Source organism: Castor canadensis, chromosome 12 (genome assembly GCF_047511655.1).
Source record: "Castor canadensis chromosome 12, mCasCan1.hap1v2, whole genome shotgun sequence".
Taxonomy (NCBI): Eukaryota; Metazoa; Chordata; class Mammalia; order Rodentia; family Castoridae; genus Castor; species Castor canadensis.
In genome coordinates, this window is record NC_133397.1 from 124,657,004 (window position 1) to 124,681,901 (window position 24,898).

At 38.7% G+C, this 24,898-nt stretch overlaps 1 long non-coding RNA gene across 1 annotated transcript in view; it reads left to right on the plus strand.

Moving 5' to 3' along the window:
- Positions 1-13,416, plus strand: part of LOC141414958 (uncharacterized) — a 32,375-nt gene extending 18,959 nt beyond the window's left edge. The window contains exons 3-6 of the long non-coding RNA XR_012439977.1: positions 4,393-4,592; positions 5,254-5,458; positions 12,281-12,317; positions 12,841-13,416. This is a non-coding gene — a long non-coding RNA (uncharacterized lncRNA). The remainder of the gene's footprint in view (positions 1-4,392; positions 4,593-5,253; positions 5,459-12,280; positions 12,318-12,840) is intronic.
- Positions 13,417-24,898: the final 11,482 nt, after the last annotated feature.

The following is a 24,898-nucleotide window of genomic DNA, read 5'->3' on the forward strand; positions in this document are numbered from 1 at the left end:
AATAAATTAATTAAAAAAAAACCCTCCAAGTTCAAATGCAATGAAGTTTCAGTCTTAATAATTTTGGTGTTCATCCCTCAGCCTCCAATCCTGGAGATGGTGCCTCAGATGTTGTTCTGTAGTTGTCTCATCAAAGGGGTAATGTAAAATAGAACAAAAGTGCACAAAAGAAAAAAAGCCCCACAAAGTGTCCCAAGTTCAAATACAATACAGTTTCAGTAAGTTTTTCAGCATGCAGGTGTAGTTCGGTTGTTTTCTCATCAAAGGTAGGGAGAGAAAAAGAAGAGTCTGGAGACAGGTCTGAGAATGGTATCTGCGGCTGTGGCTCACCTTCCCGCTGCTGTCAGCCTGCTGTAGCTGGCGGCGTTATTTATGCAGATCTCAGGGGTGAGCTTAGCACTCACCTGGCCCTGCAGGCTTTGTTTACTCTGAGTTCTCCTGTGCACGAGCCGCTGCTACAAGCTTTCCCCTTTCCAAGCACACGAGGGGAGGTGACACTGCACCTGGTTTCTCAGGCCTGCGTGTTTATTTACAGTTCACATGAGAACTGGGTCTTCCCCCCTCTTTTGTGGAGTTTTCCTCCCCCCGCCACTTTTACAAGCTTTCCCGCTCCTGATTCCTGGGTGGTGCTGCTCCTGCCAGCCACCGTGTTTGTTTACAGCTCATGTAGGACGTGGGTCTTCCTCCCTCTCCTGTGGAGTTTTCCTCCCTCCACCACTCTCACAAGCTTTCCCACTCCTGGTTGTTGGGCGTGTGCCCCCGCTCCTGCCCTCTCTGGCCAGGCCCAGCTTGTTTATTTACAGTTCGGGAGGGATTCCCTTCCCCCCTTCTTTGGCACTCAGGGTGCCCCACCCTCTTTGCTATGTATTATTATTGTTTTTATTGCTTATTACTCAGTTTCTCTTTTTTCCCTGGTGGGGGTCGGTCTGTCCAGGGGGCTATGCTGATCTGGCCCAGGGTTGTCTGTGGGAGAACCGTGGTACTACTTAGCTCACCTTGTCCGTGTCTTCCCAAGCCATCTGGGTGCGGGCGTCTGGTGGCCCATGGGCCCTCCTGATTTCTCCTTTCAATGTGAAGTGGAGATGCTCTGTGTAGGCTGGAGGTGTGGAGGGGTCAAACTTTTGCCTCTTCTTGGTGGTTTTGCCTGCAAGGTGTGTCTCCAGCAACTCTCCAAGATTTCACTTTAGGAGACACGCTTTCTGCTTCCTCCCTCTAGCTGCCATCTTGGAATCCTCCCGATTCATTTCTTTTCTCCTAACCCATCCCTCTTTGGCCCTGTGCCCCTCCACCTGATATTTCAGAACCAAACACTCATGGCTTAGGTTCTGTGGGACCCCTGAGCCTCATAACTCCTTCTGGGAAAAACACCTAGTGCCACACTGGGACTTGGGCTTGCCCTGAGGCACATGGTTCCCATTGTTGGGTCATCCCCCAGGGGATTTACACCCCAGAAAATGAAACACATTAAATCACGGTGCCCTCCAACCTTTCCCCCTTCTCTCTTCTCCTTCCTCCCCACACTGTTCCTCCCACTTTTTTTCTTTTTTTGCATGATAGGCTCGCTCTCCCAAAAATTCTGCTGTGCAGAGAGCTTTTGCCAGGGTGTCTGACCACCTGGCCCAGGCAACCACATGGTCCCGGGAAGGCAGATAAGGACTGCCCCACAGGGCCTTGGACAATGCTAGCCATGGCAGGTGCTAGCCCTGGTGGATGTTGCCCCAGGTACTCAGACCTATGCCAAAGGGTGGGTCAGTTCTACTGATGCCATCTCATGTTGAATGCTCTGCTCCACCCAATTCTGTTACCTCACTCTGCAGCCACCCCAGGTAGAGCTGTGGCTGGATAGATGTGAAGTGCTTATGTTCCAGAAATCTGTGGTGTGTGGCTACCTTTACTTGTGTTGTAAAGGATGCCTCAGAGAACCATGGGGTCCAGGCAGAGAGTCACCACAGGGGGTCCCAGTTAGGACAATGTTAAGTGGAGCAGGGCCAACTTGATAACCTGAGACTAGCACAACCAGTGGCCTGTAGTTATAGCAGAAGAGGAGACTACACTCCTGAGTCCAACTGAGACAGGATGGATAGATTAGGAGAAGGGGAAATTAAAATTCATAAATACTAAAAAGGCCAGTCTCAGAAATTAGAGTTAGGAAAGAAAAACTGAAAAACTAGAGCAGTTGGCCAGCTTCTACCCCTCCTTATAGATGCTAAGTTACAGGAATAGGAAGACTTAAAGGGTCTGTCTGTATCTGCCTTCCCCTAGAACCTAAAAACTCTTCACAAATGGGTAAAGAGACAAAAGCTTGGAAAACACATCTGGCAAAGGGAATTTCTAAATCTCACCTATTGTCCCTGTGTTTTGGGTATGATTAAATCACATCTCCATATTTTTGAATAATAAACAGCACCCTTTATCTAATGATTAAGAGTTGCTATACAACATGAACATGTGCATTGTCCCAGCTCAAAAAGTATAAAGGCCACAGATAAGAACAACCACATTGAGTCTTTATTCCCATTTGCTGTGGGGAAGCAGGAAATGTTTCTTTTATCCTGTTATACTGAAATAAGTCCTTGCTGAAAATTCCATCTTGTAAACCTCCTTGTTATGAGACACCATAAAATTCTCTTCTTGTTTGGATCTCAAGTTCCTGTAATTTTGTGTGGAAGCTGGAAACCTGAGGGAATCCCCCTGTTCCTCACTGGGTGACACAACTTGTCAGAGTGGTGGTGTGGCTGATCCATGAGGGGGACTGTCCAAAGCTGTGGGACCTGGAAAGCAGAGCATTGCATCACAGGTTCTTCTCAGACTTTTGTACTTGGTTGGGAACTTGTACTGCTTTATTCCTTTCTTATTTTTTCCTTTTGAAATGGAATGTTTGCCTGTTTCTATCCTAACCTTGTATTTCAGGAGCAGTGGACTTATCACTCAATGGGACTTTGTTTCAGAATGAATCATCTCTTAGGTCTCACCCATCTGATTTAGATGAGACTTTGGACTTCAGACTTTTGAGTTGATGCTGAACTGAGCTAACACTTTGGGGGCTATGGGGAGGAAATAAATGCATTTATCACACAGGAAAGACATGAATTTGGGGGTACCTAGACTGGAATGCTATGGTTTGAATGGACATCTCTCTCCATATAAGGTACAGGAAGAACTTGTCAGTTTGGTGGAGATTATGGTGGATTTGTGGGGAAAAGCAATGTTAACAATATTAAGTCTTCTATCCATGAACATGGGCTATCTTTCTACTTATTTAGGTCTTCTATAACTTTTTAAAAAAATTTAAAGTTTAGTGGTTTCTCAGCCTATAATTTTTTCATCTTTATTGGATGTATTCCTAGACATTTTATTCTTTGTGTTGCAAATGGAGTCATATTCTTATTTTTATTTTCAAGTTACCCATTGGTATTGTTTAGAAATACAATTTTTAAAACACTGATCTTGTGTTCTCTAACTGATTACCTTGGTTATTAGTTCTAATAGATTTCAATGGATTCTTTAAGGATTTTCAACATATAAAAAATCAAGAGATCTCAAGATAAATGTAGCTTTACATTTTCTCTTCCAGTATAGATGGCTTGGATTTAATTTTCTTACTGTATAAATAAAGTTTCTTCAAAGAAATCAGATCAATCTACATATCTATTTATGAGATTTATTAGAAGATCTTAGCTGACAAGTTCCAACATCTTCAGCTGTTAAGCTGAAGACATGGAAAGTCAATACTATCATCCCACTGCAGGCCGATTCAAGACTCAGGAATAGTTGAGGCTTCTGTTTATGTCCAAAGGTTAAAAACAAACAACAAACAAACAAAAATAATGATCTAGTTCAAAGTCATCCAGGCATTCCCTCTTACATAACATGGCAAGGTATATTCAGGTCTTCAACTGGCTGAATGAGGTCCACTCATTTAGAGAAGGCAATTGGCTTACTCAGGCTACCAATTCAGAAATTAATATCATTCAGAGATACCCCTTATAGAAACATCTAGAATAATACTTGACCACATACCTAGGTGCCTCATGTCTCAATCAAATTGAGAGGTTATAATCAACCACCACAAGGCCAGCTTTTGTCAACTTGGAACCTATGATATAGTGACATAAAAATAGAAAACATATTTGGTTTTTATCCATGATTTCTGGCTAGAGTTAAAAAAATCCTTGTAATTTCCTAAATAACAAGAATGATAAAGACAAAAGGAGCAGTTTTTATTACTCATAACAAACCCCTTTCTCTCATAATAAAGCCCTTTTAACCATACCTGAGTTTTTGTTAATAAGGTGATTTTTGGAAAGTCCCTAAGGATGGGGAGCTGGGTGCCAGATCAGTCAATAATGTGATAGACGGTTTGAACTTTACGCCCCACTCTGTGACCTCTAGGGAGGGAAGAGGAGCTGGAGATTAATGTCATCATCAGTCACCAATGGTTCAACTCCCCACACCTGTCTATGTAATGAAGCTTCTATAGAAACCCCAAAGGATGAGATCCAGAGTGCTTCAGTTTGGTGAAGGTACGGATGAGCAGTGAGCATGGTGCTTCTGGAGAGGTTGTGTGTGCTCTGTGCTACACCAGTAAGCTAGTAAGTAAACTGTTTTCTTAGATCTTATTTGCCATTTTAGCAAATTAGCGAAACTAAGGATGGTGTCATGGGAACTTATAATTTGTAGCCAAGTTGGGCAGATGTTGTGGTCAAACTGAAGAAGAGCTACTTGCAATTAGCATGTGGGTTGATGGGGGAAATCTTGCAAGACTGAACCCTAACTTGTGGGATCTGACTCTGACTCTTTATCGATAGTTTCAGAATTGAATTGCGTTGTAGGATTTCCAGTTTATGTCTGCTGGAGAATTGAACTGAATCACGATTCAGATTAAAACCTCTACTTTTGTGTCAGAGATAAAGTATTGAGAGTGCCATGAAATTATTGTAAAAATCAGTTTTTCCTTTTCAGCAGCCATACACATCTCCCTAAACCATGCTTAATCCACAGAGACATTCACAGGTTGTAATTCAACCTAACAAGCTACAGCTCTCCTGAATACAACTGCAAATGCACCACCCCTTTCGCAGAAAAGGAATAGTACTCCAGTATGGTGACTATTTTCTTTGAAAACTGTGCTAGACAGCTTTCCATCACCATGACACAATACCTGAGATAATCAATTTATAAGGAGGAAAGGTTTATTTTGATTCACAGCTTCAGAGATTTTAATGCATGTTCTCTTGGCCCCATTGCCTTTAGGCTTATGGCTATGCAGAGCATTGTGGCTGGAAGTACCTGATGGAAAAAGCTGCTCACATCATGCAAGTCAGAAGCAAAAGAGAGAGACAAGAAAGGGCCAAGGTCCCAATATCTCCTTCAAGAGCACACCCTCAGTGACCTAACTTCCCTCCACTAGGCCTCGCTTTCTAAAGTTTCTACTACCTCACAATACTGCCCCACATTGGTGAGTATCTTTTAATACATGAGCCTCTGGAGGACACATATCCTGATCATAACAATGAAGAACCCATAACATAAATCGTATAATGTAATAGTACTAGTTTTTAAATACTGTAACAAAAAGCCAATACATCTTATGTCACATAATACAAGAATAAGAGAGGAAAGAAAATCAAGATAGTTGCTTTACATGCCTATACACACACACACACACACACACACACACACACACACACACACATCCATAATAAAATAAAGAGTAAATACTCATGACCATTACAGTCCACATTTTTGGAACTTGTCCTGTGGCCACAGCTGATACTTATGACTACATTCTCCCATTCCTTTTTTTGTATTCCCTTTACTTTAATTAAGCCCCTTAGCTGGAAGTGATTCTTCACCTGGTAGAGTGACACAAATCTTCTCTCCTGAAAGATCTGAGCCATTAGTAAGTTTTTCTGGTTTGATCTGTTGTGGTTTTCCACTAACTTTAATCACAGGGCACAGAAAGAACAAACCAAGCTCTAAGGGAGCCCATGTGTTCCAAACATATTCTTTTTTACTTCCATTGTGGGCTAGAAGTCTAAAAAGTTGTTAGAATCAAAACTGACTCACTTGTGTCAATTCTAACAATAATAAAAAAAAAAAGCAGGAGGCTATGAAAGGCAAATTCTATGCATGTTTTCCTGATAACAACTGTCACAAAAGACTCTGCCAGACCATCAGCTTGCACAGAAGCCAATGTAACCTTACACAAAACATCTCCTACAAGGACCTCAGCCTTGCAACCTCACACTGACTCCACTGCTGTTACTAATCACTGGAGCCAAAGATTGCTGTTTCAAAATATTTAATGTAATGTAATCCTCTTCATTTTTGACTTTAAGAATGTCCCCCTGCCATAACCTGTTTAGATAAGCTCAAAGTTTTCTATGACATGACTATTTCCATTGCAGAGCTCTGCTATTCTTTAATAAACATTACTGTTCTTTGGAGAATCTTTGATTATTTTATTTAGGTTCTCATTATATCAATCCCTCCAGCTAGCAACAGCCCTTCTTTGCCTATTGATTCAGAGGAGGCAAGAGACAATCTTAGATTCCAGTTCAATGGAATCATTGCTGTCCTCCCCTTGTAACTAAGACCTCTATTTCAACAGGGCATGATATGACAATAAGAAGCAAAAACTGGGTGAGTGAGATTTAGGGATGGCAATTACTGAATTTCTAACACTGATTCCTGGACTTGTGGATTCTACCTATAGGATATAAAGCACCATAAACTGAATTCTAAATGATTTAGGACAGCTATAACCTTCTTGAGAATCTTGCTTTATTCCCGCAAGGTATTGCCTCCTAGCTGGTACTGTAACTGATACTTCAAAAAAAAAAAAATGACATTCCACCATTCTATCACACCAGATGCTTCAGAACTGTAGATGGCTAGTAAGACTAGTGAATTCCTTGAGCACAAGCTGATTGTCACGCTTCATTTGCTATTGAGTGAGCTCCACAGAAGCAATGCTGTATGGCATATCATGGTTCATGAGGCATTCTGTTAGTCCATGGATGGTATTCGTCAGAAGCACTGCATGCAGGAATAGTGAATGACTATTCTGATAAGAATGAACACTGCCTTTCCATGATGGAATGGATCAAATATAACAATCTTTTACACCAAGGTAGCTGCTCTCACACCAAGGAATGGTGTCAAATTGAGGATTCCATGTTTGTTGATTGGGTGCTTAGCAGTGCCTATAGCCAGGCTGGTCTTGGTAAATGGAATCCATGTTGCTGAGTTCTTGTATAACCTCCATCTCTGTCACCATGGTCACTTTGTTCCTGAGCCCATTGAGGGATGAGAGTAGGGGTTGAGGAAAGGGTCTAACTGATGTCTACAGAATGTATCATTCTACCCACTGGATTATAAAATTCTCCTCTGTAAGATCACCCTCTGCTGAACATTCAGATGAGTCAAAATATCTTCATTGCTTTTGCCCTTTCAGAGATATCTATCCCACAAACTCCTTCCCCAAATTTCCTTGTCACCAATTTTCTGGTCATGTTTCTTCCAAGTCCCTGATTATCCAGCCAGAACCACTGGCCGCCATCCATGAATAGCTATATAATTTCACATCTGGCCATTTCTCCTTCCTACCAAAATGAACAACCAGATACACTACATGAGTTCTGCCCTCTGTGAGTGTTTCCCACTAACTCAGCAATTTTGTTCTTTTCAGTCCTTTAACTGATTGGATGAAATCCGTCACTTTGGGGGATGGGAGAAGTCTATTTCCCCAAGCATTCAGACCACTAATCACATCCTGAATAATATTTAGCCAAATATCTGAAGACCCTGTGTCCCAGCCAAGTTGACACATAAAATTAACCATCACACTTGCCTGATAGCCAGACTAAAATGTCTAGTACTATGCTGACCAGAAATGAAAGAGCAGATACCCTTGCCTCAGTCCTGATTTTACAGGGAAAGCACTCAAATTTTCATTATTAACTTTGATGTTATCTGTGTGGTCATTTTAAATATTTTTTATTAAGTTGAGATATTTGTTGACTATTTTTTTATCATGGGTCTGGGATTTTCTCAAATGTTTTTTTATGTGGATTGAGATACAGATTTTGTCCTCATGGCTGAGAACTTCCTAGTGACTGAGAAGTGTGAGGAGAACCTGGGTCAGGGTATTCTTGGCCTGAAATAGTGAAGAGAGAGACTGCATGAGCAGGGGCTGATAGAAGACAGGGCACTCTGCATCTTGGTTGTGTGTGCCTGGAATTTGGCCTCTTGACATGGAGAAGGGAGAGGAAAACAGAAATGTAAATGATCTGTCCCTTACAGAGACTACTATAGCCATGAATGTGCCCAAGGGGAAAAGGATTGTTGTCTTCTTGATCACGCCCACTTAGAATGGATCTTCCATCCCCATGAGCTGGAGCCGGGAACCAGCTGTTCAAGTGCCAAAGATTCTTCACTGCTCTTAAGGAGAGTTAGTAAATTTTCCTGGAAAAGAAACGTTTCTTCATTTGCAGTAAGCCCTTACATCAATCCAGAGAATTAACTCTTTTAAAATAATTTTCCTAATGGTCTTTTCATTGGAGAGTGGGTCTTCAGATCATGCAGCTATTCTTCTGGAATGTCTCTTGGGTTTATTTTCTGTGAATAACCCCATCCTCCCTCCCCCAAAATGGAGGAAGTTGCTTAGAACAAGAGGACTCTTCACATTTTTATGAGATAGGGTACTTGTACTGAGGCAAATTTTTGCCCCTGTGTTTTTGTTTTTGTTTCAGAGAGGAACTTGAGAAGCAATTTCCCTTGTATCTGCACTTATTCTCTGCTATAACTTGGATCTGAAATGTTCCCCCAAAGGCCCATGTTTTGAAATCTTCCTCTGCCCCTGGTGGTATCCTTAAGGTAGCGGAACCTTCTATAAGTGGGAACTATTAGGTTACCAGGAATGTGTCCTCAGAGGGAGTCATGGGGATGTGGCCCTTTCCTGTCTCTCTTTCCATTTTCCAGGCTCTGGGAGGTGCACAGACCTCCTCAGCCAGGTGTTCCTGCACTATGGCACCTGAAGGCCCAAAGCAACAGGTCCAAGTGATCATGGACTGAAACGTCCAGAACTGTGAGACAAAATAAACCTTCCCTTCTCATAAGTCATTTATCTCAGGCATCTTGTCACAGTGACAGAAAGCTAGCTAACAATATCAATACTTTGGCCTGTGGAAATATTTTGAATAATTAACATCAGATACAGTTTTAAGACAATGAAAAGGTTCTGGTTTTACAAAATAAACTTGTAAAATTCTGACAGGGTTTTAAATAATGACAAATCTGTAAGAAGAGGGACAAATAAATACATTTTCAAAATCTGGATGAAGATTAGCAACAAATGAGCAGCATACTTTGAGAACAGAGACAGCAGGGTTAAATGTTTGTAAGTACAGTAAGTTTACCTTATTTGCCTATTTTTATACATGATTTTGGCCAAACACAGTAAAATAATAAATAAGTAAAAAAAAAAAAGAGAGAAATTTCAAAAACAAAAACTTAAGACCTGAGTCTTTTCCTTGTACTGACCTAATAAAATAAACACTCTGACTCAGGTAGGCACTCACATTTCCCATCAGGAACATGCAGCCCTCCCGTCCCCAGCTTCTCTGTTGTATTTCTGTATGTCTGTATGTCTGTGGGTGTCTTATTTCTCATTCCCCCGTCACTCTTAGTCAGGTTCATGCAGCATACCCACGCAGGCTGGGGCAGTGCTCCAAAAGCAAGGTAAAGGTTACCGTTCTTAATCAAAGTGAAAATTTAAAATTTGTTGAAAGATTGCATGGTTTTATTCAAAGTTGGGTGGCATTATAGGAGAAACTAATGAAGCATCTGCAGCACAGAAATGAACTCTGCACATCCTGGGCAAGCGTGGTTTCCCTCAGTCGTGGCTCCTTGGAACCATGCACCTGCTGTACTTGGCATCAATTTTAACCTTGACTTTATCCTTCTGGAAAAACAATGCTTCTTGCCCTGGGATTGATAACCTGTGATGGAAAAGTTTGATCTTATAAGGTAGAACTTTTTGGCTTTGTTTTTAAGAGGTAACAAGAAGAGGGTTACAAGTAAAAGTCCTGATTATAACATAAGATGTGAAGGTAGAGGATATTGAAAGTTGTTGAAAAATGGGGGTGGAGGGTGGGAGGTAAAGGGATAAGGGAGAGTAATGGAAGGGGTTGAACAGATCGAAGTAAAGCACACCCACAGTGGGCATACATTGAGACACCTCTTTGAACATCAACTTAAATGTTAATAATGAAAAACAGGACTGTAAAATAGGTACAGCGTGTGTGTGTGGGGGGTTCTACTGAGAGGGACGAGGGTGAAGGAAGGAGATTAAGGTAAGGGTATATGGTTGATGGACGTCATATACCTGTATGAAACGGAACTAAGAAACCTCTTGCAATTGCTTTAAGTGGGGTGGGGAGGGGGCTGAGAGGGAGAGACAATGGGGGAAGGTAAACAATGTACACTGTAAGTCTAATTAGAATTGTCACTACAAATCCCCCCTCCCGTATAGTGAATATATCCTTATAAAAATTTTATCAAATAAATAAATAAAAAGAAAAGAAAAAAATTATTTGGGCATGGTGGTGCATGTCTGTAATCCCAGCACGCAGGAGACAGAAGGAGGAGGATAATGAGTTTGAGGCCAGCCTGGACTTCACAGCGAATTCTAGGTCAGCCTGGGATACATAGTGAGACCCTGTCTCAAAACAACAAGAAGAACAATTCTCTCTCTTCTGAATTACTGTATTAAAAATGACTATTAAGTCATTTTTAGTATCACAACTGTGATGAACCATCTGACCATATGTTCCTTAAATGTAGCAGGCGTGCATATTGCCCTTCACAAAAATCTAGAGTAATTATCATTTGTGTGATCATCATATCCCTGTCCCATTAAGGTACCTGCATTTGGATATGGCACATTCTCCCTAATTTTGGTGACACCATCTGCTTTCTTCTCTTTTACTGTTCTTAATATATGGCAATTTTTGTAATCAGGTTCACAGTCTTTGTTTTTGTCAGGTGCTGAGAATTGAACCGAGAACCTCATGCATGCTAAGCAAGCACATTACCACTGAGCCACATCCCCAATCCTGCAATCCTTCCTTCAACTCAAAATCCCACCATCATTCTAAGTGACTCCATCTTATCTTCAAATCACAATGGTTCTTACTACTTAGCCACATACATGCGTAAGTTTTAAACATGTAAAAAATTCTCAAACATATGCAAAATATAAAATTTAAAATAAATTCAAAATTGTATTTATACACTTCCCCAACAAGCCAAAGTTAATTTTTTTTTTCAAATTTTGTGGCTTGGATTTTAACTTGGTAAACCTTCTTAAGAGATGCTCATCACAGCATTTTTGCAATTACAAGGTATTGGGAATAATTCAAATGGTCTTTATTGGTTTTGGATACTGTCTATCAACTAACTCAAAGCTCATTTTGCCTCCTAGGCTTAGAAGTTGGAAAGTTAAAACTTCATTTCTTAGAGACTATGGCAGCTGAGGTTCTGCGTACAAATCAGGGTCAATCAACTGGATGTTGTTGATCGTTTAAGGTTTGGAGTGCAGGACTGAGGTGGATTCCATCATCCTGCTGTCATTTGGTGAGCAAGGTGGTAGGAACCTGCAAGGTTTGTCTCTTTTGTCATGAGAGCATTTCCCACAGCATAACATGCCAGAATTCACTGTCTACCTTCCTGGGGGTTGAGAGGGTAGTTCTGGTGACAGCTGTAGAAGTAGAAACTGGTTGGTGTTTTAGTTTTTGTACAGCTTCAGAGGTCGTAGCTGCTTTCATTGGTCAATTCTGTATTGTTTTGGAGATGCTCCACAGCCTGCAGAGACCTGCATCTTTAACCTTTCCAAAGATTTTTTTTTTTTGGCAGTGCTGAGGGGTTGAACTCATGGCCTTGTGCTTGCTAGGCAGATGCGTGCTCTAGCACTTGAGCCACACCCCAGCCCTTTGTGCTTTTGGCTACTTTTGGGAGAGGGTCTCACTTTATGCACAGGCCAGCCTGGACCATCCTGCTCCTATTCATTTCTGTATAGTTGGGATGAGAGGTATCTGTGGCCACACTCAGTCATTGGTTGAGTTCTCATGAACTTTTTGCCTGAACTGGCCTCCAACCATGATCCTCACAATCTCCATCTCCTGAATAACTAGGATGATAGGCGTGAACCACGGTGCCCCAGCTGAGCTTTTCCAATGATTTTCTAACCCTCTATTCTATTTTGTCTCTACTTTAGCTAAAGGAATAAATGGCAGTTACATGTTTCAACAGAGGTAATTATGATTATTCAATTAAATATTATAAAAATGAGACAGTCAAGTTGCAGAAATATGTATAAACAGCAAATATATGTCCATATGTCTATATATAACACATAAACCAGTAATAAATATTTCTGTGGCTGTATATGTATGTAAATGAAATAGACATAAAAACTCTTACAGTTTTCTGTAGAGAGAGATGTTGTCCAAAAACATCAAAGAATTTTGAATTTTCTCTAAACTTTAAAGGAGAATCTGTTTGTGTTTTCTTAATTTATAAAGAATTTTTTTAATAAAAAAGTTTCTTCTGTCACCAAACATACTAATTCAGTTAACATAGTTCTTGAGCACAATTTTCTATTGTTCTAGCATATTCTTATAGCTATGGCTCCTGTGATCATTCTTTTGACTCCCTGGACCCTCAGGTTATTACTGTCTTCGCTTCCTCCTAACCCATCTCTGTGCAGGTTAAATTTCCTGTTTCTTCATTTCAGTCATTTTTAATAATCAAACCACTGTACCTCTTCTTCTGTAGGTGCCTCTAATGTCTCCAACCTGAATAATTACAATATTCATTTCTCAATATTCACACCTGAAGAACCCTGTACTTCTGGAAAGAAAAATTACTGAATATGACAGATGGTTATCAGTGTAACTTTACAACAACCCATCTCAACTGGGTCCTCACTGATGCTCAATTATTCTGTTGTGTTTCTTTGTTCAATTTTTATTAATCCCTCTGATGATTATCTTCAATGTCTTCTGAACCTTGCAAAAACTTCCTCTCATCAGGTGACTTATCTCCTATTTTAGAAAGAAACTATAGCTTCAGTTTTCAAACAGATATACTGACTCATTTCTGCCTGCAAGCAATCCTCCTTCCCTTTATAATGCTGTGCTCATCCTATGCCTGAAGACATGGATGTTGCTGGTTCTGGATGTGATATCTGAAACTGTTGAGCACATTATGGAATTGTAGGAATAATTATCCTAAAACAAACAAAAAAACCTCCCAACATCGTGAAGTCAGCAGAGGAGAAGCGGGAAAATATCTGGATCCACAATGACAGTGCTAAATATTTAGTCAAGCACATTTCAAAGTGCCCATATCATAAATGGTCTATAGTTGTATGTGAATAAATGATTGGTGTCTTTTATTGTTCAAGTTATTTGAATCTCTCCTTCTCTTGCTACTTACATCCCAAAGCTCTCTATATTTTGGAGGGAAATACTAAATTTAATGGTGTTTGACAGTGGCTACATTTCCAAAAGACACTTACCCAGATACAAAGCCCTTTGGGGACCCAGTTCATTGTGAGGAATGAGATGGGGTGTTGCCATTACATGCCACATCGTATAGAACACGGACTTCTTTGTGTATGTCTACAAGTGGAAGATTGAAATCCCCCATTCCTAGGTCGCCACATTCCATCAGAACAAAAGCACATTTCATATGTTTTGAATACCTAATTGGGCTATTTTTTTCTTGATAGAGAAGTTGATCTGAAACACCTAATCTACTATTACTGGAAATAGATGCTATCATAGCTTTTAAATTTTAAATTAGCTTTGCTGAGGCATAATTATATTCGACATATTTTGCCAAATTTAAATGTACATTTTGATGAGTTTTGACAATTATATACAGATGTGTAACCAGAGCCAAAATCATGATGGAATCCTGATGGATATAGAAAACATTTCCATCAGTCTAAACACTTACTGGTACCATTTGTTGTATATATAAAGCTCAATTCACTGAGTTTGACTTAAAGTCACAATACAGTCATCATATGTGCACATTTTCTAACTGTATTTGTGGCTAATTTTTTAAGCAAATATTCTTTTTGATCCATTTCTATGCTCTTTAAAAATTGTACTATTTTTCTGATAATGTCAGTGGAGAAAGAAAATGGATCTGTGTGTAGATGAGGCTACTGAGCCCATTGATAATGCTGAGTCCCTTTGAGGAATGCGTGGATGGATGTCTGTGTTGACTGCAGGAGAAGATGCATGTGGGAGAGGAAGGAGATTTCCAATCATCATTGTGTGCCACCATGGGAGACACATATATCATCCATTCCTGTACCCAAAATAACCCATGAGATGAATATTTTTAGTCATTTTATCTATGAACAGTTAAGAGGCTCAAAGGGAATAGGTAAATTATTCTAGAACACAGGTTTTAGCAAGTGGTAAAACTGAATTCAAATAGAGACATAAATAAAAAGTGTCTTCTTTCTACTGTTTCACAGCATCTTCAGCATATTGGAAGTAAAACAGAAAATAAGTAAAGATTGGAACTCTGCCCAGAGCACCATTGGGTTTTTGTAGAGAGTTCTAGGGATTGGATATATGAAGGTATGGAAATAAAGAACAAGTGTCCTCCAGGAACCTGGGGGAGAAGGAAATGACAATTAACAACAGAGGCAGGTATTCAAATTGAGCTCCCATAAGCATGTCTTGGGTAGTATGTTGTCTAGATTGGTTGTATAGTGTCTAGAGTAGCTTTAACAAGGAAGAAGTTATTATTTATTATTATTATTTTAAGTAAATCTTATGTAGCTACCTACTTGTCTATCCTTAGCTTGTTAATTGTGTTCTCAAGGTTTCATATGCTTTACTTTAATTATATATTTAGATTGAATTCTGTTTAGGAAGAATTAGAAAAGATGAAGCACAAAAATGTAATTCCTTCCTTCCTTCCTTCCTTTCTTCCTTTCTTTCTTTCCTTTCTTCCTTCCTTCTTTCTTTCTTTCTCTCTCTCTTTCACTTCCTTTCTTTCTTTTGTGATACTGAGGGTTGGGGATTGAACGGACGATCTCAAGCCGGATAGGTAAATAAAGCATTCTACTACCTGAGCCACACCCCCGGTCCTTTTAGTTTGTTTTTCAGATCAAGTCTCACACTTTTGCCAAGGCTAATCTTGGACTGTGATCTTTCTACCTGTGCCTCTCCAATAGGTAGGATTAAAGATGTGAGCAGTAAAGATGTGTCATCATCCTTTCTTTTTAACACCAGGAAAGACACAGTCTTTTTGGAAGTACTTATGAGTAAGCATCAACTCACATATCATTAACTAGATCTGTATCCCAAGATCACCTTTAGATTGAAGTCTGGAAAATTGAGGTTTTTTTTTTTAATTAAGAAAATCCAGATTGGTTAGTTAGATAGTGAATAAACATCTTGTGCTGTCTACAATACCCATCTTATGAACCCTTAATTTGGTGGCACCTGGATTTGAAGTCAGGGCATCACACTTGCTAGGCAGGTGCTCTACCACTTGAGCCACTCCCCAACCTTGTATGAACTCTTGAGTAAACAATTGTTAAAATTTTCTGAAAAGAATATTGTATAAATATTAGTTTCAGGGAAATATGAGCAAAATGAAATCCATAGTAGAGTTGACAGACCTTCCTTAATGTAAGTGTTGGGGATTTGTAGGGCTTTCAGCATAGACTGTGCAAATTCACCCCAAGAAAATTTGTATTAATGAGCAGTTAAGAATAATCATCCACAATAAGCAATTCTATCAGCAAGACAGGTTTTCTATCTCAGTGTTTTCAAATTCCCAGTCGGATGTTTCTGATACATCATGTGCCACATTTTTCAGGTAATTCAGGGGATTGATATTGGATAACAGGCAGTGTGCATGATCAGCTCATTCAGTAAATACTATGAATTTAATTCATTAAATATTTGCTGAGTGTATGGCTTCAAGGCACGTTCAATCTTGGCTGGGCACAAAACTGTACTATTTCTACATTTATACTACCCTTACTGTGTGGTCATTTTCCTTGACCACTTTTATTAATTAAAAATTTTTTGGTTCATTTAATTACTATCTGTATTGCAATTTCATTTCTGATGTGTATGGAAATTTGATTTTAGTTTATTATTGCACATATTCCCATCTCTGTCTCACGAAAGATCGTGTTTGATTAGGTTAATGGGCTCTGTGATCTGGATTTTTCTCTTATCTCCCTAGGTACTCTTTTCAGCTCTTTATGAGGCTCTTTTTCTTACACTATCAATAGATATTAGTGGTACTTTGAATTTTGTTTAACATTCTCTCTCTACACATTTGCCATTGGTGACATCATCCATTGAAAGTGTTTCAATTTCTTACTCAGGGCAACAACTATTAAATCTATATTTGGGGATTTCATGGCTTTAAGCCTTGGATTAGTAAATATAACTTCCTTCAGGTTACCCCTTTCACAATCCTCAAACTTAATATTTTTAAAGTTGAATTCAGAGACACTTGCAGATCTTCTAGTGGAAGAATTCTCCCCATCCAATACTGCCCACCCATTACTGCTATAAATGCTCTCCTCTCTTTGTAATAGTCCTTTTAAATAAGGTATCCTCTTACTAAATCTAGATTAATTTTTTAAGGGAGGAATTACTTATTTTATCTCATAGTTTCAGAGGTGTTAGCCCATCAAGAAGGCGGGGGGCATGGCAGAACAGAACAATTTTTATTATGGTGGCCAGTAAGTAGAGAAAAAGGAGTGCAGGAAGGGACCAAGGAAAGATATAGACCCCAGGACATTCCTCCAGTGGTCCACTTCCTCAGTCTAAGCTCTACCTCCTATATTTTACCATCTCCCAATAATGCCTTCATATTTAGATTGACTTTTTGTTTGATCATGAGTGGTATGGTGCCTTGGATGCAGTGCTGATTGTCCCTGTACCCTGTTGTCTTCGCCCAGGTGTTCATTGTGACTTCTCAGATTCGTTATGTCTGCTCCTGGCTGGAGAATCAAAATCCATGGTGATGAGTCACAATTTCTAATCTAGGGCAGTGTTCAGCTCATCTGCTACAGTGTGAGCTATGTTCATTGTTCCTGTTAAAGAGATTTTCTTTCACACCTCTGTGACGCCTCTTCTGTCTTTTCCAAGATCTCTTCAGTAGGAGTTTCACAGGGGAATTTCCTAAGATCCCTGAAGTCCAAAGACTGTGCTTGGTGGTTTCCTTGATTCTGTCTTGAGTAGATGTTAATCCCATGAGCACTTTTATTTTACAAGGCTCTTTATTTCTTCTTCACCACCGACTTCATGTGATGATACTTCATCATTACTGCACAGATTCAGTTTAATATCTTTAAAAACAGCCCAGTTTTACCATAGGCAATTTAGAACTTCAGTGGCCTTTTTGAGAAACTTGGGAACTTCCCAAGCTGGCTCATTTATAATCACCCCCACTCCTCTTTTTACTACCTTAGATCTTGAATAATCCTAATAGTCCTGGAAATTGATGAAAGTAACTTATTCTGACAAAACTTTATTTCAGACATAATTATGTTGTGTATACACTACGTTAGCTTGAAGATAGTTCCCCAAATCTTTTAGTAATTTAAAACCTTAGATTCATGCTACATTAACCTTGCAAGGTTTATAGACTGTGTTTCTGTTAAAGAAAAAATGGTGATTTGGTCCAAAAAGTAAAATAACAGACTGTTCCAGAATAAGAAAGAGAGGAGATATGGAACAAATAAGGATGGATATGAAAAGCTGTATAAAGACTTTTAGAAAATGAATTTTAGTTCTCATAGTCAAAGCTAAGATTTGATGTTCATTTATAGGGATTTTAAAGGATGCTTTAATATCAAATATTATACTGACACAAACCCAAAAGAATTTGGTTTTCTCATTGCTAAAGTATAACAAAAATTCTATTATTTTTCTGCCTTTTACAAGATTATAAATGGTTTTTCTTTACCTTCTGAGAAACCTGCCTAGAAGACAGATTCTGCATTCTATCGGAATAATTTTCTGTGCCTTATATTGACTGTGATGTTTAATTTGTTATTTCCCTCCCCGACCATAATTTCCCTCCTGTTTCCATAACACAGCAAATGGCATGACTATCAAACTAATTACCCAAGTCAGAAATCTAGACGCAAATCCTCCCTCTCCCCTCTCATATTCTCTGTCTAATACATCAAAAGATCCATTGGGTCTTCCCTTAAATACGTTTTGAAGCTATCTCAAAATACACATTTCAGCAAAGCCATATCCCCTCTCCCTTCTGTGAAGCAATGGAAGAAACCAAATCATGATACATCTGCATATATTTGTCCTAAGACATCACTGTCACAGAGATAGAAAACTGAGCAGTGTACCTCCTATCCAGATTGACACATCAACTTGGGTATCAGAAAGTGATTTTTCAAATTGGAATTAGATTATAAGAAGTTAGAGGAATAATTTGTTTAATGGCAGTAGGCAAAGTAAAACAGCTGATATATCTAGCTTTGATAGGGTGGTCTTTCTGATACAACAGGAAAAATTTGAAATCCTTGACTATATCACCAAGCACTTATCTCAGCAATGGGGTTAGCTTGACACTGAAATTTAAAATACTTGAAGTCCAAGAGCTGGGACTCTTCATTCCTTAGAAGATACTTTGCTTCATAGTTAGTGCTTGCTTTTCTCCTCAGGATTTTTTTTTTTTCATTTTTCTTTTATTATTCATATGTGCATACAAGGCTTGGTTTATTTCTCCCCCCTGCCCCCACCCCCTCCCTTACCACCCACTCCACCCCCTCCCGCTCCCCCCCTCAATACCCAGCAGAAACTATTTTGCCCTTATCTCTAATTTTGTTGTAGAGAGAGTATAAGCAATAATAGGAAGGAACAAGGGTTTTTACTGGTTGAGATAAGGATAGCTATACAGGGCATTGACTCACATTGATTTCCTGTGCGTGGGTGTTACCTTCTAGGTTAATTCTTTTTGATCTAACCCTTTCTCTAGTTCCTGGTCCCCTTTTCCTATTGGCCTCAGTTGCTTTAAGGTATCTGCTTTAGTTTCTCTGCATTAAGGGCAACAAATGCTAGCTAGTTTTTTAGGTGTCTTACCTATCCTCACCCCTCCCTTGTGTGCTCTCGCTTTTATCATGTGCTCAAAGTCCAATCCCCTTGTTGTGTTTGCCCTTGATCTAATGTCCACATATGAGGGAGAACATACGATTTTTGGTCTTTTGAGCCAGGCTAACCTCACTCAGAATGATGTTCTCCAATTCCCTCCATTTACCAGCGAATGATAACATTTCGTTCTTCTTCATGGCTGCATAAAATTCCATTGTGTATAGATACCACATTTTCTTAATCCATTCGTCAGTGCTGGGGCATCTTGGCTGTTTCCATAACTTGGCTATTGTGAATAGTGCTGCAATAAACATGGATGTGCAGGTGCCTCTGGAGTAACAGTCTTTTGGGTATATCCCCAAGAGTGGTATTGCTGGATCAAATGGTAGATCGATGTCCAGCTTTTTAAGTAGCCTCCAAATTTTTTTCCAGAGTGGTTGTACTAGTCTACATTCCCACCAACAGTGTAAGAGGGTTCCTTTTTCCCCGCATCCTCGCCAACACCTGTTGTTGGTGGTGTTGCTGATGATGGCTATTCTAACAGGGATGAGGTGGAATCTTAGTGTGGTTTTAATTTGCATTTCCTTTATTGCTAGAGATGGTGAGCATTTTTTCATGTGTTTTCTGGCCATTTGAATTTCTTCTTTTGAGAAAGTTCTGTTTAGTTCACCTGCCCATTTCTTTATTGGTTCGTTAGTTTTGGGAGAATTTAGTTTTTTAAGTTCCCTGTATATTCTGGTTATCAGTCCTTTGTCTGATGTATAGTTGGCAAATATTTTCTCCCACTCTGTGGGTGTTCTCTTCAGTTTAGAGACCATTTCTTTTGATGAACAGAAGCTTTTTAGTTTTATGAGGTCCCATTTATCTATGCTATCTCTTAGTTGCTGTGCTGCTGGGGTTTCATTGAGAAAGTTCTTACCTATACCTACTAACTCCAGAGTATTTCCTACTCTTTCTTGTATCAACTTAAGAGTTTGGGGTCTGATATTAAGATCCTTGATCCATTTTGAGTTAATCTTGGTATAGGGTGATATACATGGATCTAGTTTCAGTTTTTTGCAGACTGCTAACCAGTTTTCCCAGCAGTTTTTGTTGAAGAGGCTGCTATTTCTCCATCGTATATTTTTAGCTCCTTTGTCAAAGATAAGTTGCTTATAGTTGTGTGGCTTCATATCTGGATCCTCTATTCTGTTCCACTGGTCTTCATGTCTGTTTTTGTGCCAGTACCATGCTGTTTTTATTATTATTGCTTTGTAATATAGTTTGAAGTCAGGTATTGTGATACCTCCTGCATTGTTCTTTTGACTGAGTATTGCCTTGGCTATTCGTGGCCTCTTGTGTTTCCATATAAATTTAACAGTAGATTTTTCAATCTCTTTAATGAATGTCATTGGAATTTTGATGGGAATTGCATTAAATATGTAGATTACTTTTGGGAGTATAGACATTTTTACTATGTTGATTCTACCAATCCATGAGCATGGGAGATCTCTCCACTTTCTATAGTCTTCCTCAATCTCTTTCTTCAGAAGTGTATAGTTTTCCTTGTAGAGGTCTTTCACATCTTTTGTTAGGTTTACACCTAGGTTTTTTGAGGCTATTGTAAATGGAATTGTTTTCATACATTCTTTTTCCGTTTGCTCATTGTTAGTGTATAGAAATGCTAATGATTTTTCTATGTTGATTTTATATCCTGCTACCTTGCTATAGCTATTGATGATGTCTAGAAGCTTCTGAGTAGAGTTTTTTGGGTCTTTAAGGTATAGGATCATGTCGTCTGCAAATAGGGATATTTTGACAGTTTCTTTACCTATTTGTATTCCTTTTATTCCTTCTTCTTGCCTAATTGCTCTGGCTAGGAATTCCAGTACTATGTTGAATAGGAGTGGAGATAGTGGGCATCCTTGTCTGGTTCCTGATTTTAGAGGGAATGGTTTTAATTTTTCTCCGTTAAGTATAATGCTGGCTGTAGGTTTGTCATATATAGCTTTTATAATGTTGAGGAACTTTCCTTCTATTCCTAGTTTTCTTAGAGCTTTTATCATGAAATGCTGTTGGATGTTATCAAAGGCTTTTTCTGCATCTATTGAGATGATCAAGTGGTTTTTGTCTTTGCTTCTGTTAATGTGGTTTATTACGTTTATTGATTTTCGTATGTTGAACCACCCCTGCATCCCTGGGATGAAGCCTACCTGGTCGTGGTGAATAATCTTTTTGATGTGTTGCTGAATTCGATTTGCCATTATTTTGTTGAGGATTTTTGCATCAATGTTCATTAAGGAGATTGGCCTATAGTTCTCCTTTTTGGAGGTGTCTTTGCCTGGTTTTGGGATAAGTGTAATAGTGGCTTCATAAAATGTGTTTGGCAGTTTTCCTTCCCTTTCTATTTCATGGAACAGTTTAAGGAGGGTTGGTATCAGTTCTTCTTTAAAGGTCTGATAGAATTCAGCAGAGAATCCATCAGGTCCTGGACTTTTATTTTGGGGAGACTCTTGATTACTGCTTCAATTTCATTTTGTGTTATAGGTCTATTCAGGTGATTAATTTCCTCCTGGTTCAGTTTTGGATGATCATATGTATCTAGAAATCTGTCCATTTCTTTTAGATTTTCAAATTTATTTGAATATAGGTTCTCAAAGTAGTCTCTGATGATTTCCTGGACTTCCATGGTGTTTGTTGTTATCTCCCCTTTTGCATTCCTGATTCTACTAATTTGGGTTTTTTCTCTCCTCATTTTAGTCAGGTTTGCCAGGGGTCTATCGATCTTGTTTATTTTTTCAAAGAACCAACTTTTTGTTTCATTAATTCTTTGTATGGTTTTTTTGGTTTCTATTTCGTTGATTTCAGCTCTTATTTTTATTATTTCTCTCCTTCTATTTGTTTTGGGATTTGCTTGTTCTTGTTTTTCTAGGAGTTTGAGATGTATCATTAGGTCATTGATTTGGGATCTTTCAATCTTTTTAATATATGCACTCATGGCTATAAACTTTCCTCTCAAGACTGCCTTAGCTGTGTCCCATAGGTTCCGGTAGGTTGTGTTTTCATTTTCATTGACTTCTAGGAACTTTTTAATTTCCTCTTTTATTGCATCGATGATCCATTCTTCATTAAGTAATGAGTTATTTAGTTTCCAGCTGTTTGCATGTTTTTTGTCTTTACTTTTGTTGTTGAGTTCTACTTTTACTGCATTGTGGTCAGATAGTATGCATGGTATTATTTCTATTTTCTTATATTTGCTGAGGCTTGCTTTGTGCCCTAGGATATGATCTATTTTGGAGAAGGTTCCATGGGCTGCTGAGAAGAATGTATATTGTGTAGAGGTTGGATGAAATGTTCTGTAGACATCTACTAGGTCCACTTGATCTATTGCATATTTTAGATCTTGGATTTCTTTATTGAGTTTTTGTTTGGATGACCTATCTATTGATGATAATGGAGTGTTAAAGTCTCCCACAACCACTGTGTTGGCGTTTATATATGCTTTTAGGTCTTTCAGGGTATGTTTGATGAAATTGGGTGCGTTGACATTGGGTGCGTACAGATTGATGATTATTATTTCCTTTTGGTCTATTTCCCCTTTTATTAGTATGGAATGTCCTTCTTTATCTCGTTTGATCAATGTAGGTTTGAAGTCTACTTTGTCAGAGATAAGTATTGCTACTCCTGCTTGTTTTCGGGGGCCATTGGCTTGGTAAATCTTCTTCCAGCCTTTCATCCTAAGCATATGCTTATTTCTGTCGGTGAGATGAGTCTCCCGTAAGCAACAAATTGTTGGATCTTCTTTTTTAATCCATTTTGTCAAACGGTGTCTTTTGATGGGTGAATTAAGTCCATTAACATTAAGTGTTAGTACTGATAGGTATGTGGTGATTCCTGCCATTTAGTTATCTTAGTTGTTTGAAGGTTTGATTGTGTGTACCTAACTTGATGTTACTCTCTACTGTCTTGCTTTTTCTTATCCTGTGGTTTGGTGCTGCCTGCCTTTTCATGGTTAAGTTGGGTGTCACTTTCTGTGTGCAGGATCCCTTGCAGAATCTTTTGTAATGGTGTCTTTGTGGTCACATATTGTTTTAGTTTCTGCTTATCATGGAAGATTTTTATTGCTCCATCTATTTTGAATGATAGCTTTGCTGGGTAGAGTATCCTGGGGTTGAAGTTATTTTCATTCAGTGCCCGGAAGATCTCACCCCACGCTCTTCTTGCTTTTAATGTTTCTGTTGAGAAGTCTGCTGTGATTTTGATGGGTTTACCTTTGTATGTTACTTGTTTTTTCTCTCTTGCAGCCTTCAATATTCTTTCCTTAGTTTCTGAACTTGTTGTTTTAATGATGATATGTCGTGGAGTAGTTCTATTTTGATCTGGTCTGTTTGGTGTCCTGGAGGCCTCTTGCATTTGTATGGGAATATCTTTCTCTAGATTTGGGAAATTTTCCGTTATTATTTTGTTGAATATATTACGCATTCCCTTCGCTTGCACCTCTTCTCCTTCTTCGATGCCCATGATTCTCAAGTTTGGTCTTTTGATGGATTCGGTGAGTTCTTGCATTTTCTTTTCACAGGTCTTGAGTTGTTTAATTAGTAGTTCTTCAGTTTTTCCTTTAATTACCATTTCATCTTCAAGTTCTGAGATTCTGTCTTCTGTTTGTTCTATTCTGCTGGATTGGCCTTCCGTTTTGTTTTGCAGTTCTGTTTCGTTCTTTTTTCTGAGGTTTTCCATATCCTGGCTGTTTTCTTCTTTATTGTTGTCTATTTTTGTCCTGAGTTCATTTATCCATTTATTCATTGTGTTCTCTCTTTCATTTTGGTGTTTATACAGTGCTTCTATGGTTTCCTTTATTTCTTCTTTTGCTTTTTCAAATTCTCTATTTTTATTGTCTTGGAATTTCTTGAGTGTCTCCTGTACATTTTGGTTGACCCTATCCAGTATCATCTCTATAAAATTCTCATTGAGTACTTGTAGTATGTCTTCTTTTAAATTATTCTTGTAGGCTTCATTGGGTCCTTTGGCATAGTTTATCTTCATTTTGTTGGAGTCTGGCTCTGAGTTTCTGTTCTCTTCATTCCCCTCTGGTTCCTGTACTAATTTTTTGCTGTGGGGAAACTGGTTTCCTTGTTTTTTCTGTCTTCCTGTCATTGTCCTTGGTGTTGTTACTGTCCCTGTACTGTGTGTAATTAAGTATTTTCTAGCTTGTAATAATAACAATGGTAATGTTGAGAATGGAAGAGTGAGCTGAGATGGAAAGCAAGAAGTTAAAGAAAAGGGGAAAACAAATATACAGACAAGAGGGAGAAAGCAGAACAAGGTATCAGACAAGAGAGTTTCAAAGGTATAAACAGGGAGTGTTAGTGTACTAATCGACAGTAAGCTGAACAGACAATAGAGTGACAGAGAGAGGATTGAAAATCAAAGATAAAAAAAATAAAAAATAAGTATATGAAAGTAATATCTATTTATAAAAATGAATTAAAATAAAATAGAAAATTAAAAAAACCCAAAAAACAAAAAAACTTCCAAGTTTATATGCAATGCAATTTCAGTCTTAATAATTTGGATGTCCGTCTCAATCTCCAGTCCTGGAGTTGGTGCCTCAGATGTTGTTCTGTAGTTGTCTCATCAAAGGGGATGCATAAAGTAGAACAAAACTACACTCACACACACATAGAAGAAAAAAAAAAAAAAAAAAGCCCCACCAAGTGTCCCCAGTTCAAATGCAATACAGT